Raw genomic sequence first — 12810 nt, 5'->3', positions numbered from 1 at the left:
AGCCCGCCGGCCGCTGACCGCAACCCAAAGGCTCTTTTCAGAGCCACTTAACTTTTACCGAGAAAGAGCTGTTGCGTTTTTAACTGTCGAAAAATACATGGTATTCCGTGTAGGTGTCGTTGTCCAGAACACCTTGAGCGGGTCTCCGGTAAGTGAGGCCGGATGAGGAACTTGGCGGTGCTTGCATGTTGTCGGCGCCCCACGTTACGGTGGTGCTTGGCACTGCCCTTACCCAGTCCCAGTTCCTCCTACTTTTGCCCCAGCTAGACCTGATGATATTGTAGATGGAAACCTTAAGGCCAAAAGTAAACTGGCGCACTCCAGAGGGAAGGGGCGGGGACACAGTCTTGAGCCCTTCAGATAAATTTGAAAACTAGAGTAGCGCGGGCGGGAAAGCCTCAGCGTTCTGGTTCCGCTTCCTTCCACGTTCCAAGGCGGGGGGGGCAGGGAGGTCCCGAAGCTTTTGAGTCTCTGAGGCCGTTTTGGGGGAAGGTGAGGCAGTCTTTGCGGTGCCTTCGCAGGGTTAAACGGGTGCTGTGGACTCATGTGAATATTTGCGGCAAGAAAAATAGTGAATGTGGGTCTCCGCTAGCTACTTGCCAAGCTGCAAATGTGAGCACTAGGTACAGTGACGTTCTTCAACTCCTTGGAATAGAAATGGGAAGATCGGCTTCTGGCTTCAGCTCCGCCACTTGCTGTGTGAGCATGGGTGTACTGAACCACTCTGAGTGCCGATCTGTGGAATGCACGTACTGCTAGTAAACGCACGGTGTACAGTATGGCTTGTTCCAGGGCTCGAGGTGTGCGAACTTCTTAGAACAGCTCTATGAAGTAGGTACAATCATCTCCGTTTCTCAAGGCAAAACAGAAGTAACTTTCCCAAGGTCACACAGCAAAAAATGGGGTGAATGGAACTGAAGCTTCCAAATTTTGAGTCCGTGCTTGTAAGATCTGCCTGTTTCATAATCCCCACATTTGTGAGAATGGAAAGTGCAAATGAAGACTGAAAACAGGCCTTTGCTTCTACCGATCATTCTTTCATGGTAACTACTCATTTATTCAACTTTATTGGGCATTAACTATGTTCCCAGAGCAGGGCTAGGTTCTTAGCACAACAAGGCCACTTCTTGGCTCTGTGTCTTGCAGCAAATTACATAAGTTGTGGATCTCTGCATCTTTGCTCTCTAAAATGGGAATAACTTGAAGATGATTTTGATAAATGTAAAGGGAGCTTGCAGCTTTTATTGTCTCAATGTTCATTTGTCTTTTTGCCTTTGTATCTTTTCATATGTATTAGAATCACGTGAAATAATAAATGTGAAGACACATTATTACAATAGGAAAGCATTTTGCTACAGGAAAGCCAATAAATCAAATATAGTCTGCCCAAAATTCTATTTATGATCTTCTGCCACCCTGTTGCAATAAGGTATTAACAAAACTGCAGTAATATTTATTTATTATTCATTCCAGGTTCTCAAATAAATCTCTGTAATAGCAGACCAACTCAAAGTGATCAAAGTTAACTATTTCTACCTCGCCTTCCAATAATCTTCAGTGACTTTACCATCAAACAAGAGGCCAAGGTGGATTTTAAAATGCTTTTCTTACTGCCCCCCAAAACCCAACTGTATTTCCTAAACCATTCTTCTCTCCAATTAACTAACGTTTTATTTAGCATTTACTCTTCACTATAGGCTGCTCATTGTATGTTGGGTTAGGAATGGAAATTCCTGAACAAGACTCCGTGATCTTAATTCTCATTCATCACTGGTGGCCCTGAAAATAGGTAAAACTTTCATAGAGGAAAATTTGGCAACATCTCTCAAAACAATGCATATATTTTTACACCCACAAACACCACCTCTGGAACTGCACCATTCTTGAAAATGTACAAAGTGGCATATTACAGGGTTTTGCAATGGCCCAGTTTGTAATACAAATGACTAGGAGCAATCTGAGTGATCAAAAACAAGGGAATGAATTACAGTGCATTATTCTATCTGATGGTAAAAACAATTGAGAATGCTCTTCTTCATAATAACAGTAGCTAGTAATTATTGCTTACCAGACAATGTCCTAAATTTATTGCCAGATAATGTCCTAAAAGATTCTTTACATACATCTAATTATTTAATCTTTCTAACAACCTTATGAGTTAAATTACTACTATGCCTAGTAGTGTGCAGAATTTCCTACATGTATGTTTATACAATTGTAAAATATCTCTAGAGGGATACTAGGTAAGCTGCCATGGATAAAGGGAGGATCTTTTCAATTGTAACCCTTTTAATGCTCTTTGAATTTTAAATCATGGGTGCATTGCCACTGAATGAATGAATCTGGGAATACCCGTGCTCAAATATTGATAAGATAATATCAATAAATAAATGCCTCAGTAAAGATGTGTGTGGAAAGCCTCAGGAGCACAGGATAGATAATGTTCCCAGTAGGGGTGGGGGTGATACACAACTCGTCTAAGCAGATGAAGTAAGAAAGTGGGTATCACATTCCAGGGATCAGTACTAGTTGGTGGGGCTAGAGTCTACAAGGGTAGGCAGAAAAGAGCAAGCCAAGGGGCTGAGCAATGAGTCTGATGGAATGTCAAACCCAGGGCTTATTCTGTACTAGGCGCAGGCTCCTTAAAATGATGACAGGACCTCAGGATAAAACAACTAGGTAGGGATTGTGAAGAGCTTATCAAGTAAGATTCTGAAATATGCCAAATTCTAGATGCCAATATGAGAGTGTATGGTTATTTAAGTGAAGCAGACTCTCAAATTATTTATTAAATCAATCCAGCATTCATAGGATTTCTTTGCTCCATGAGCAAAAAGGAGGAAAAGAAAGTAACACTGGTCTATTTTGGAACTAGCAGAGGAATCTTACAAGTATTTATTACCTGTTGAAAGGAAAGACTTCATAGCAACATTGTTATCTTTGTAGTATATGATCAAATAAGCCAGGAGACCAGAATGGCACACTGCTCGGATCCAGGACTAAGATCTGTGCAACAATGTCTAGCATTTGAAAGTCCCAGGAGACCCCTTACAAATCAAGTGACACTCTGGGGTTTTTATTAACTGAAAATAATGGGGTGGCAGCTTTGAACACTGACCGAGAACTTCATATTGGCCAGGCAACATGGTTCGCAGACTGGGCCCCACAGGGCAGCCTTGGATTCATATTTTACATGAAGAAATAGAAAAGAGGTTGAAGACGATTTTCTTTCTTACAAGAGAATTGGCATCCTTTGACGGGGCTTTGTCTTCTACCATCCAGGAGGTCCTTCTTTTGTATGTACTTACTGGCTTATTGTCAGTAAGAAGGGACTTCTTTGGTTTTTCTTTTTCTGTTTAGTATAGAAACATTCCCCATCTTCTTTCATGCAAGCTTCTTTTCTAAAATGGTTTCCTTTAACCTCCCATTTTTCTCTATGAACTTACTCTTCAGTCTGTCTCAGAACATAGAACGTGCTGACAAGATAGGAACTGTCACAAAGGACTGAATAATCCACGGAGCTTGAGACTATGTGTGTAACAGGAACATAATTAAGCATCACGCATGAAGGGAAGAAGAAGAATATGCACATTGTTGCAAACCCAGTTACAAGTCAGGCAAATCATTAGAGAGCCAGTAACTTTACCTCTGTGTGTACAGAAAATTAATGTATTTAATCATAAAATAGGACTATCTATTATACGGCAGGTGCTAGTCTAGCATTGAGGAAGACACAGTGAAAAAAGCCTGTGAGAGTTCCTGTTCTTGTGGCACATCGAGAGGAGGAGGGAGCCAGACAATAGGAAATAAATTAATGAAATCTATAATATGTCAGCTCCTTGATGAAGTAGTTTGTATAAAATAAAGCAAGGAAGTGGATAAGGAGCTGGGAGTCACAGCTTGTTGGAGGGTATGCAGACAGGGCCTCAATTAGGGACTCACTGGCATCGAGTGCTGAAGGAGTCACCATGGGGGGGAAGCTACTGTAGGTGGAAGGAACGAGGGCAAAGTGCTCCAGTCAGCTCCCTGCTTAGTGTGTTCTGGAAACAGCAAGAGAGGCTGGTGTGGTTGTAGCAAAGGGAGTAATGGGGTGAGAAGTTTTGAGCTTCACATGTCTGCCTCTTTCTCTGAGTCCAACTTAATTCCTGCATTGAGCCTCAAAACCCTGAAGGTTTTTACATAGTTGAAGATAAGCTCTGCAAAATAAGAGACGATGGCCCCACCTCTGCTAGGATCTAGATCTAGGAAAGCGAAGGACATTCTTGTAAAACTCTCCCTAAAGAGGTGAATTCTAAGAGGAATCTTGTTCCCAGCCATACATACCCCCAGCACCAAGACAGTCTGGAATGACACTGAGGGACTGATGTCCCAACGGATGGCTTTTTATTGCTTAATAGAATAACAATACATGGTGCTTAGAGGATGTCTTTGGGGGAGTTTTCTTATCCTTAGGCATCTACTTCATATTTTTAACTCTTCCCGTTTCATCCTACTTTTGCAGAACCCAAGGCTAACAATTCTGTAAACAATCATCATTTTTGGAAGTATATAACAAGATCTTAAACAGGCCCATAAGAAGACACGAACACTGATGTTCATTAACATATTACTTATGGTGCCAAAAAAAAAAAAAAAAATGGAGGCCAGTCCTCTTGGGCAGTACTGAGGGAGTAGATAGGGACAACTGCTGTTTCTAGAGGGGTTTGTGGGTTTTGGGGGGTTTTGTTTTGTTTTTGTTTTTGTTTTTGTTACTGTTACTGCATAGTAGGCCAGCCCAAAATTTGGTGCCATAAAGCAAACCTTTTGTTATATTCATGGACTCTGGTCAGGATGCGCTTGGGCATGTCCGGAACCTCAGAGGGGAGTTTTCCTGAGGTGGGTCGTTCTCGATAGAGGCGCTGCGGGCTAGACTCCTCTGTAGGCTTCTTGGCTCACAGGTCTGTCGGTTGCTGCCGCGCGGGCCCTGGGACTGCCAGCCGGAGCTACTACTGTGCGCGCCGGGCTTCCTAACAGGATGGTGGCCTCCCGGTGGTCAGACTCCTCCCACCATTCCGAGGGTGAGTCCCAGGACACCCAACCGGAAGCTGTGACCTCCCACCTCAGAATAAAAGTCAAAGCCCTAACAAGGCCCTACCTTGCCCTATGAGCTGTAGGTGTGATAATTCGGGATGGGTGGAAGGGGACCAAGGCGGGAGCAGGAATGTCGCTGTTAGAAAAGGCCCTGAGAACCAGATGAAACATACAGGTCCGTTTGCAAAAGCTGTGCGATCCTAAGGATGGTTCTCTGCTAGGACTGTCCTGAGACCCTCAGGACTTCCAGCCTCTCTGCTCCGGACCTGTTCGAGCCATTTGGGCCCCCATGCATGGAGACCACCACCACACTCACACGATTTCAAAACACCCCCCGCAAGGGGGCGGTGCAGTGTGATCGGAAAGAGAGGGAGAAACAATCTTTTAATGCTGGCAGTAGGGATTTAGTGCCTCGGTGATGCACATTCATCACAAGAGTTACTCGCTAGGCAGCGGCCCCCGCCGGCCCCATGGTGTAATGGTTAGCACTCTGGACTTTGAATCCAGCGATCCGAGTTCAAATCTCGGTGGGACCTTCGCGAATCTTATTTGCAAAATTTTTCATTTTTCTCCCTGCTATCTCCTCTCTTAAAACATTGTCCCCTGTAATGCAGCCAATAGGGCAGCCAGAACGAGCACGAGTATTAGGAAGTCTGAGCCCACGTGGGGCAGCGAGACCAGGGGCAGAGAGGCGCAGGGAGAAGCGGCGGCCAGTCCAGTTAGCAGTGCGGGGATCCCGGGCGGCCCGGGGGGCCGGGGGGGCGCTCCCCCGTCGGCCCTGCTTGCCTCCCAGAGGGGAATCTGCGCGCACGACCGAGGACTTGGGCTTTAGAAGGAGGGCCACGTTGCTACTGTAAGGCCGGAACGGGACGGGAACCCGGGCCGAGGAGCGGCCTCGGGGGCGCTCTCCACGCCTGTCCCCCCCGACGCTCAGGGGACGGCCTCACTCCGGCCCTCGGGCCCAGCGCAGCTGCAAATTCTGGGGTTCTGTCTTCGTCCTTCAGGGATGCCGCCGCCCTCGAGGGGGCTCACCGCGGAGCATTCGCCACCTTTCGGCTTTCGAGGCGCGGCCTCCCCCGTTTCGATGGCTGCTACCTTCACGTGCGCACAGCTCCACTCCAGCCTCATTTTCGCCGTTCCTGCCCCTCACAGACCCCCGCCCGCATTAGCTTCTAGTCACCAGCCGGGCTGAACTTGTTTCCAGTTTCCCATTTCCCCCTCTCCTGTCAGCTTTTATGTGCTATGTGGCTCTGGCCTCCTCTCTGCGCTCGGGCTATGAGGTCCAATTCTCTACCCACTCCTCAAATACTAACCTAGACCTTTCAGCCTTCTCCCTGAGGCGATCCTTGGCTCCCTATACCTGGGCTTAAGTGCCTCCTCTGTGTTTCCTCAGGACCCCAAACCCTGTTCTCACACCTGTCCCAACCGCTCGTTTAACAGGCCCTCCCTCCTGCTCAAGACAGCACGTTCTCCTGCTGGAGGGATCGGTCCTGGGGCCTGTTCACCTTTCAGTTCTCCGTCCCACAGCCCCTAGCTCGGGGCAGGAGTTCATAAAGACTTGCCCAGCGCAGAGCCTTTCACCTGCTCTGGTTTGATCATCCCAGAACCCAGAAGAGCTCTTGTCCATGCTTGGTTCCAAAACGTTCTGCTCTGCTTCCCCAGATTTCTTCTGACTCCTTTTCCTTCGAGGACCCCAAGTCTACACCTGCGCTAAGAACAGGCTTTGCCCAAGACTGGAGCACAAGTCTCCCTGGAGATGAATTTCAACCACAACTTTTTTTTTTAAGATTTATTTATGTATTTATTTAAGAAAGAGAGTGAGCAAGCTGGGGTGGGGGGGGGGGGCAGAGGGGAGGAGCAGGGGGGGAAGCTGACTCCCTGGTGAGCCCAGAGCCCAGACCAGGGGCTCAGTCCCCTGATAGGGAGATCACGACCTGATCCAAAACCAAGAGTCGGAGGCCCCAACCATGACTTGTCTTAATGAGGCCACTCAGTAGCTAAAGGCAGGAGGGGTGGGGGGATTGGACCACTGTATTTTGCATGTTTTTCGGTGATAATTCACCTCAGGGAAGAAAGGTTCCTTTTGCTGCATACCTGTCCATTCATCCTGAGGTCTGCATGCGCCTAGTTTTGATTACCTGTTGGTTGTAAGGAGCCCAGTGCCTGTCAGGGGCCTAGCCTCTGGAAAGCACGAATAGCACGTTTGTGATTAAATTGAAGATTTGTGAGTGCTGCCCAGGAAGCAAGGTTTTGGGCTGAAGGTGCCCCTGTTTCCTTTCTGAGGGCTCAGGAAGGAGACACTGCCTTCTGAACCGTGCACTTAGTGGGCTCCTACTCATGCCCCACCTTGGCTCCCACCCCGCATCAGCTGAGGGAGGGAAGGAGGCCCGCAGGGGGCGGCCCAGGAGCAGCACAGATATCCTGTCTGCTAAACGGAGATCCAGGGCTGCTCAAGTCAGGGGCGCCTTCTGGACCCCGCAGGGCCAAGGCCATTGGGACTGTTTTTCCCTTTAGCATTGGAAGATGTGATCAAACTAGTGTATTCATCTCTGACTAGTTTTGTCAAGGAATGAGAAATCTGCGGATTTCACAGCGCAGGCTTAAACGTATTTCCTTTGTGAGGACCTTTTCCTCATCTCTGCCAGGTTTTGACAGTTTGGACTCACCTGTGGAGGATTTTTACCCTCTCTCCCGAGGATCTCCTACCACCTCTGTGCAAACAACAAACCGACCTTGACCATCCTCCACCTGTTCTAGCTTGAGGAAAATTCCCAGCCCAGCTTTCCAGAAAAGACCCAGTGGTCCAGTAAGAGCCACCCTGCAAAACTCCCTTTGCAAGGGAATCCCCGAGAAGCCCGGTATTTACAGGGAGAGCTGCGTGTTGTGGAGTTGAGCGGCCCCTGTTTGGGGCGTTGGGGGCTGTTCCGCTGCGCTTTACCGCCCATGTCCACCAGAGGGCGCGCCGGCCCGGAAGCGCGGCTCCGCGACGCCCTGAGACCCCGGGAGGCAGCCCCCCCCCCGCGCAGCCGAGGAAGTGGCCGCGGCCCTCGCCCCTACGCCGAGTGCAGTCGCGCCCCGAGCGGGCGGGAGGCCCCCAGGTAGCTCCCTCAGGCGCGCGGTCAGAACGGCGTCCCGCTTTCTGCAAGACGCGCCCCCTCCACACACGCGCGCGCCTTCCCCACGGCCGCGTGGGCTCGACGGAGGGCGCCCACCCCAGTGCGGGCAACGGGTGCGACAGGTGGCGCAGAGCCTTCGTGTGAGTTCGGGGGGCCTCCCCTGCGCCCGCTTTCCGTCTGGGAGGAGGACGCGAGGGCGCGGGGCTGGTGCGGGAGCGCTCCTGAGGGGCCCCCACCGCGACCCGAGGTGCCCCAGGGCCGCGGAGACCCTCCTCCCGCCTCGCCCCCAGCCCCCCCACAGGGGCCCCCGCGACCCTCCTCCCTCCTGGTCCCCAGCCCCCCCAAGTACCCCCGCGACCCTGCTCCCGCCTCGTCCCCAGCCCCCCCCCCAAGTGCCCCCGCGCCCCCCCTCCCTCCTCGTCCCCCGCCCCCCCCCACAAGTACCCCCGCGACCCTCCTCCCGCCCCGCGGTCCGAGCACCTGTACTTGCGTGGACAGCTCTCGGGCAGGGCGTCCGCAGGCTCCGGCTACCTTCTCAGGACCGTTGTTGGCGGAAGGAAGAGATTCTGATAAAGCAGCGTGAGGACCTCAGGTGTCTCCCCAGTAAAGAGCGACAATGGTCCCAGCTCAGGGCGGCCGTGAGCCTGCGGTGAGATAACGCCACGAAACACGTGTCACGGAGCCTGCACCTCGGGGAGGGCTCGGCCTCCGCCACGGCCTCGCCCGCTTTCCCGCGAAGGAACAGGGGCGCGGGCGCCCAGCTCCCGAACCGCGTGGGAGAAATTCGGGGCTGGAGGGGAGGATTCCTGACGTCTGGAAGCCGATGTTTTCTGTTAAGACTCTGGTGCAGAGGGTGTGCAACAGGTAGCGGTCCCCATCATCCCAGAGGCAGAGCAGCGCGTGCTTACATGTACCTTTTAGGCAGAAAGGCCAGGGGACTTGGGAGAGGAAAACTGTCATCTAAACATCAGAAAGAGCCCACGTTAAGGGGGCCCCATGGTGTAATGGTCAGCACTCTGGACTCTGAATCCAGCGATCCGAGTTCAAATCTCGGTGGGACCTCTTTCTGTGCCTTTTAGTTCAATTCCTAGCTCCTTTCTGTAAACTACTAATCATTTTACTATCTGTACCAAATCCTTTCCATTCCAGCCCCTAGAAATTGTCATCTGCAGACCCATGACCTAATGACCTAAAGGGGGGCGGGGGGCGGAAATCCCGTCCCTTTCACTAAGTTCCAATACAATTTTCTTTTTCATATACTGTATACTTATGAAAAATTTTATATTTACTTTTTATTGATTGCATGCTATTGAATTTAAAGACAACTCAAACCAGAAGAAAAACACTTAAAACAAACACTTGAAATAACTACAAATCATTTCTCAATTTTTATGTTTTTCTGCTTTAGACTAGTATGATAAGGTAATCACAGCCTTTAAGCATAGAAATGCAATATTTTGGGACATAATTCTGGGACAGTTATAGAATAGAAATACTTTTAAAAGAAAAAAGAATTCATGAACGTTTTTCAACTGTTAAATAAAAGCATGCCATATTTTCTAAACTGAGGTATAATTAACATATAACATTAGTTGCAGGTGTACAACATAGTGATTTGATATTTATATATATTGTGAAATGATCACCATAAATCTAGTTAACGTCCATTACCATACATGGTTACATTTTCTTTTTTACTTGTGATGAGAACTTTTCAGATCTCCTCTCTTAGCAAGTTTCATATATGCAATTCAGTATTATTTATGACAGTCACCATGATGTACATTACCTCCCCAGGACTTACTTCTCTTGTAACGGGAAGTTTGTACCTTTTGACCCTGGTCTTCCATTTTGCCACCTTCTGCCTCCACAGCCACCGATTGGTTCTCTGTATCTATGAGCTCTTTTGTTTGTTTTTGTGTTAGATTCCACATACAAATGAGGTCATATGGTATTTGTCTCTCTGTCCTTATTTCACCAAGTATATTTTTAGAGAATGCTAGTGCATATCAAATTGTTAGAGCTTTTAGTTTCCAATGGACAAAATCCAATCATTGATTGGACTCTTTCTTCATGTCCAAATTTTACCATATGCTAGCACTTACATTCTTTGGAGTGATTTAAATTTATGAGGAAACCTTTCAGAAGACCACTGGAAAGCAATGTGTGAGAACACAAAATACTGTGGCAATTCATAAAGACTCCAAGGAATTAAAATTGCTTAAAGACACTGTTCTTGGTTAAAACAATGAAGGGATGGGCCAAAGCAGCCCCCTCCATCATCTCCGTCAGACTGGCTCATTTCTAATTTTCAGGCAGATTTTTCACATGCTTTCAAAAGGTAAAAGTTTGCAAAAAAGTATACTCAGCGAAATAGTCTTCCCATAGTCCTTTATACTCAATTCCCCCCCCCAACTATTACTACCCTCTAAGATAACCAGTTTCACGGGTTATCTATGAATAATACTAAATGTGTAGGTTTTCCTAACTTCCCGTCTTAAAAAATGGTAACATAGTGTAATGTTCATCTGCGCTGGTTTGCCCACCCCACCCCGCACTTAGTAATATCTCCTGAAATCAGTCTATGTCTTTTGTAGCTGCATAGGTCTTCTCCTTTGAGTCCGTATGTCACTGTTTATTCAACCGATCTACTATACCTGGACATTTAAAGTTAATTAAAATGCTCTTAGGGGGTAAACAAGCAAAATAAATTGAAGATGGTTGGTCTTGCCAAACAGGAACATCTTCACCACTAAACTGAGGGAACATACCAGGTCTACCGCATACACCTTCTTATTAATATTTTTGCTTTTGTTATCTTGCTCTGTGAATTCCCATTGTTTAGAAGACTTTATATTTTCCTGCCACACTCTAGGCACGCATTAAAAGTATTTCGATTAGTAATTTTCTCTCAATTTCTTCGGCAAATATATCAGAAAGACTATTTTTCTTCCTTGTTTGTCCATGGAATTTGATGCACAAAATGTTTCATTTTAATGTATTCCACTGTTTTCTACCATTTCACATTTAACTTCTTGTTTTTCTCATGACATTCCCAGCAATCCAGTTTCTGTGGATATGGACAAGGAGAGGCTATAAAAGACATCTTCCCAGTTAGTGTACATAAATTGCTTTAGAGAAAAATTTGCAGCGCATTACCATCAACTTGAAATGAATGTAATGAAATCATGCATAGAAATAGACAAAAGAGGGAAAGAAACAGAAAACTCCCACCCAAGTAAAAAAGACAATATAGATTTACGGTAACCAATGGTTTCAGGCAAAAGTAATGTTTTTCCTTCAGTTATAAGAAAATATGCAAGGAAATACAAAGTGCTATGCCACCTTGAGGTAGATTCTATTCACTGGAAGGTGGGTTAACCTGTTGGAAGCAAACACTGGGTTTGTCACCTTCCCTTTTTCTCTTCTAGAGGTAAGATTTGCCGCCATTTGAAATGAGCAAGAAGGGAACTATACACTCAATTGGGGAAAAGGGTGGAAAATACCACACATATCTAGAAATCAGATGCAATGTCAGAGACGAATTTTAGTTAATGAGCATGCACTTAACTTTCTGAGGCCATCTCCCTCCAGATACGGAATCAAAAGCAGTTAGCAGAGGATGGTTTCGATCCATCGACCTCTGGGTTATGGGCCCAGCACGCTTCCGCTGCGCCACTCTGCTCTGCGAGCAACGGGCTTGCTCTTATTATTTACCATGGGAACGACCAGGCCCTTCACCAGCTTGTTTCACACCTTCCTTACTTCCTTCTCCCCTGCGCCTGGCTCCAGCCTCGGCCTCCGCAGGACCGCCTCCTCCAGGAAGCCGGCCGCGCCTCGGTGAGCCTCTCTAGGCCCAGGCCCGCACCCCCTGAGGGCTAGGAGGAGCGCAGGAGCCCGGTTTCCCGGCCCCCGGAGAGGCTGGGAGGAGGCGTCTGCGCGGTGGACCGCGCGGCTCCTGTGGTTTCTGCCTCTACCTCGGGCTTGGAGCGAAGGCCGGTGCCCTCCAGCCCCCCGGCACCCCGTGCCCTCCAGCACCCGGACCCGCGGGGCCCTCCAGCCCCCCGCACCCTCCAGCCCCCCGGCACCCCATGCCCTCCAGCACCCGGCACCCCGGGGCCCTCCAGCCCCCCGCACCCCGGGCCATCCAGTCCCCGGAACCCGCGGCCCCCGTGCAGCCTTCCTCCGCTGGGTCACCAGCTTCTGCACCTGCCTTTCTAGGGGTCTCTCCGCCTTCGCGGAGGACCTGTGGACCCAGCCCCAGGGTACATAGGGTGTCCGTTACTCTGGAAGGGGAGGGAAATTCATTTTCTCTCTACTCTTGGAAGCCCTTGGCTGGGAACTCTGTAACAAGAGAGCAGAGAAAGAAAAAGAGAAGTTTGTTAACAGGTATGCCTCCTGCGCGCCTGGGAGAGACCCAGGGGGAGAGGAGCCAGTCCCAGAGGTGGGCTGAACTCGGCACCGGCGTCCGCTAAGGACAAAGAGAGAAACTCGTGTGCGGGAGGCCAGTCACGGGGAGGTGACCCGGACAAGCCCAGTGCGCAGGAGGAGGTGTGTTAAATAGATTTAAGGTTGTGCCTTCTCCATCAGAAGGGTCTAGAGCTGTCCTGGGGATTAACTTTCG

At 48.8% G+C, this 12810-nt stretch overlaps 3 non-coding genes across 3 annotated transcripts; 2 read left to right on the top strand and 1 right to left on the bottom strand.

Moving 5' to 3' along the window:
• Nucleotides 1-5534: 5534 nt before the first annotated feature.
• TRNAQ-UUG (transfer RNA glutamine (anticodon UUG)) lies at nt 5535-5606 on the top strand. Its single transcript has one exon. It is a non-coding gene; the product is annotated as a tRNA-Gln (tRNA).
• Nucleotides 5607-9176: 3570 nt separating this feature from the next.
• On the top strand, nt 9177-9248 carry TRNAQ-CUG (transfer RNA glutamine (anticodon CUG)). The gene has a single exon. It is a non-coding gene; the product is annotated as a tRNA-Gln (tRNA).
• A 2551-nt stretch (nt 9249-11799) lies between these two features.
• TRNAM-CAU (transfer RNA methionine (anticodon CAU)) lies at nt 11800-11871 on the bottom strand. The gene has a single exon. It is a non-coding gene; the product is annotated as a tRNA-Met (tRNA).
• Between the last annotated feature and the right edge of the window lie 939 nt (nt 11872-12810).

This window comes from Callorhinus ursinus, unplaced genomic scaffold (assembly GCF_003265705.2).
Source record: "Callorhinus ursinus isolate GAN/ISIS: 27379988/994484 unplaced genomic scaffold, GSC_fseal_2.0 scaffold129, whole genome shotgun sequence".
Lineage (NCBI taxonomy): Eukaryota > Metazoa > Chordata > Mammalia > Carnivora > Otariidae > Callorhinus > Callorhinus ursinus.
This window is presented reverse-complemented; position numbering and strand designations above follow the sequence as displayed.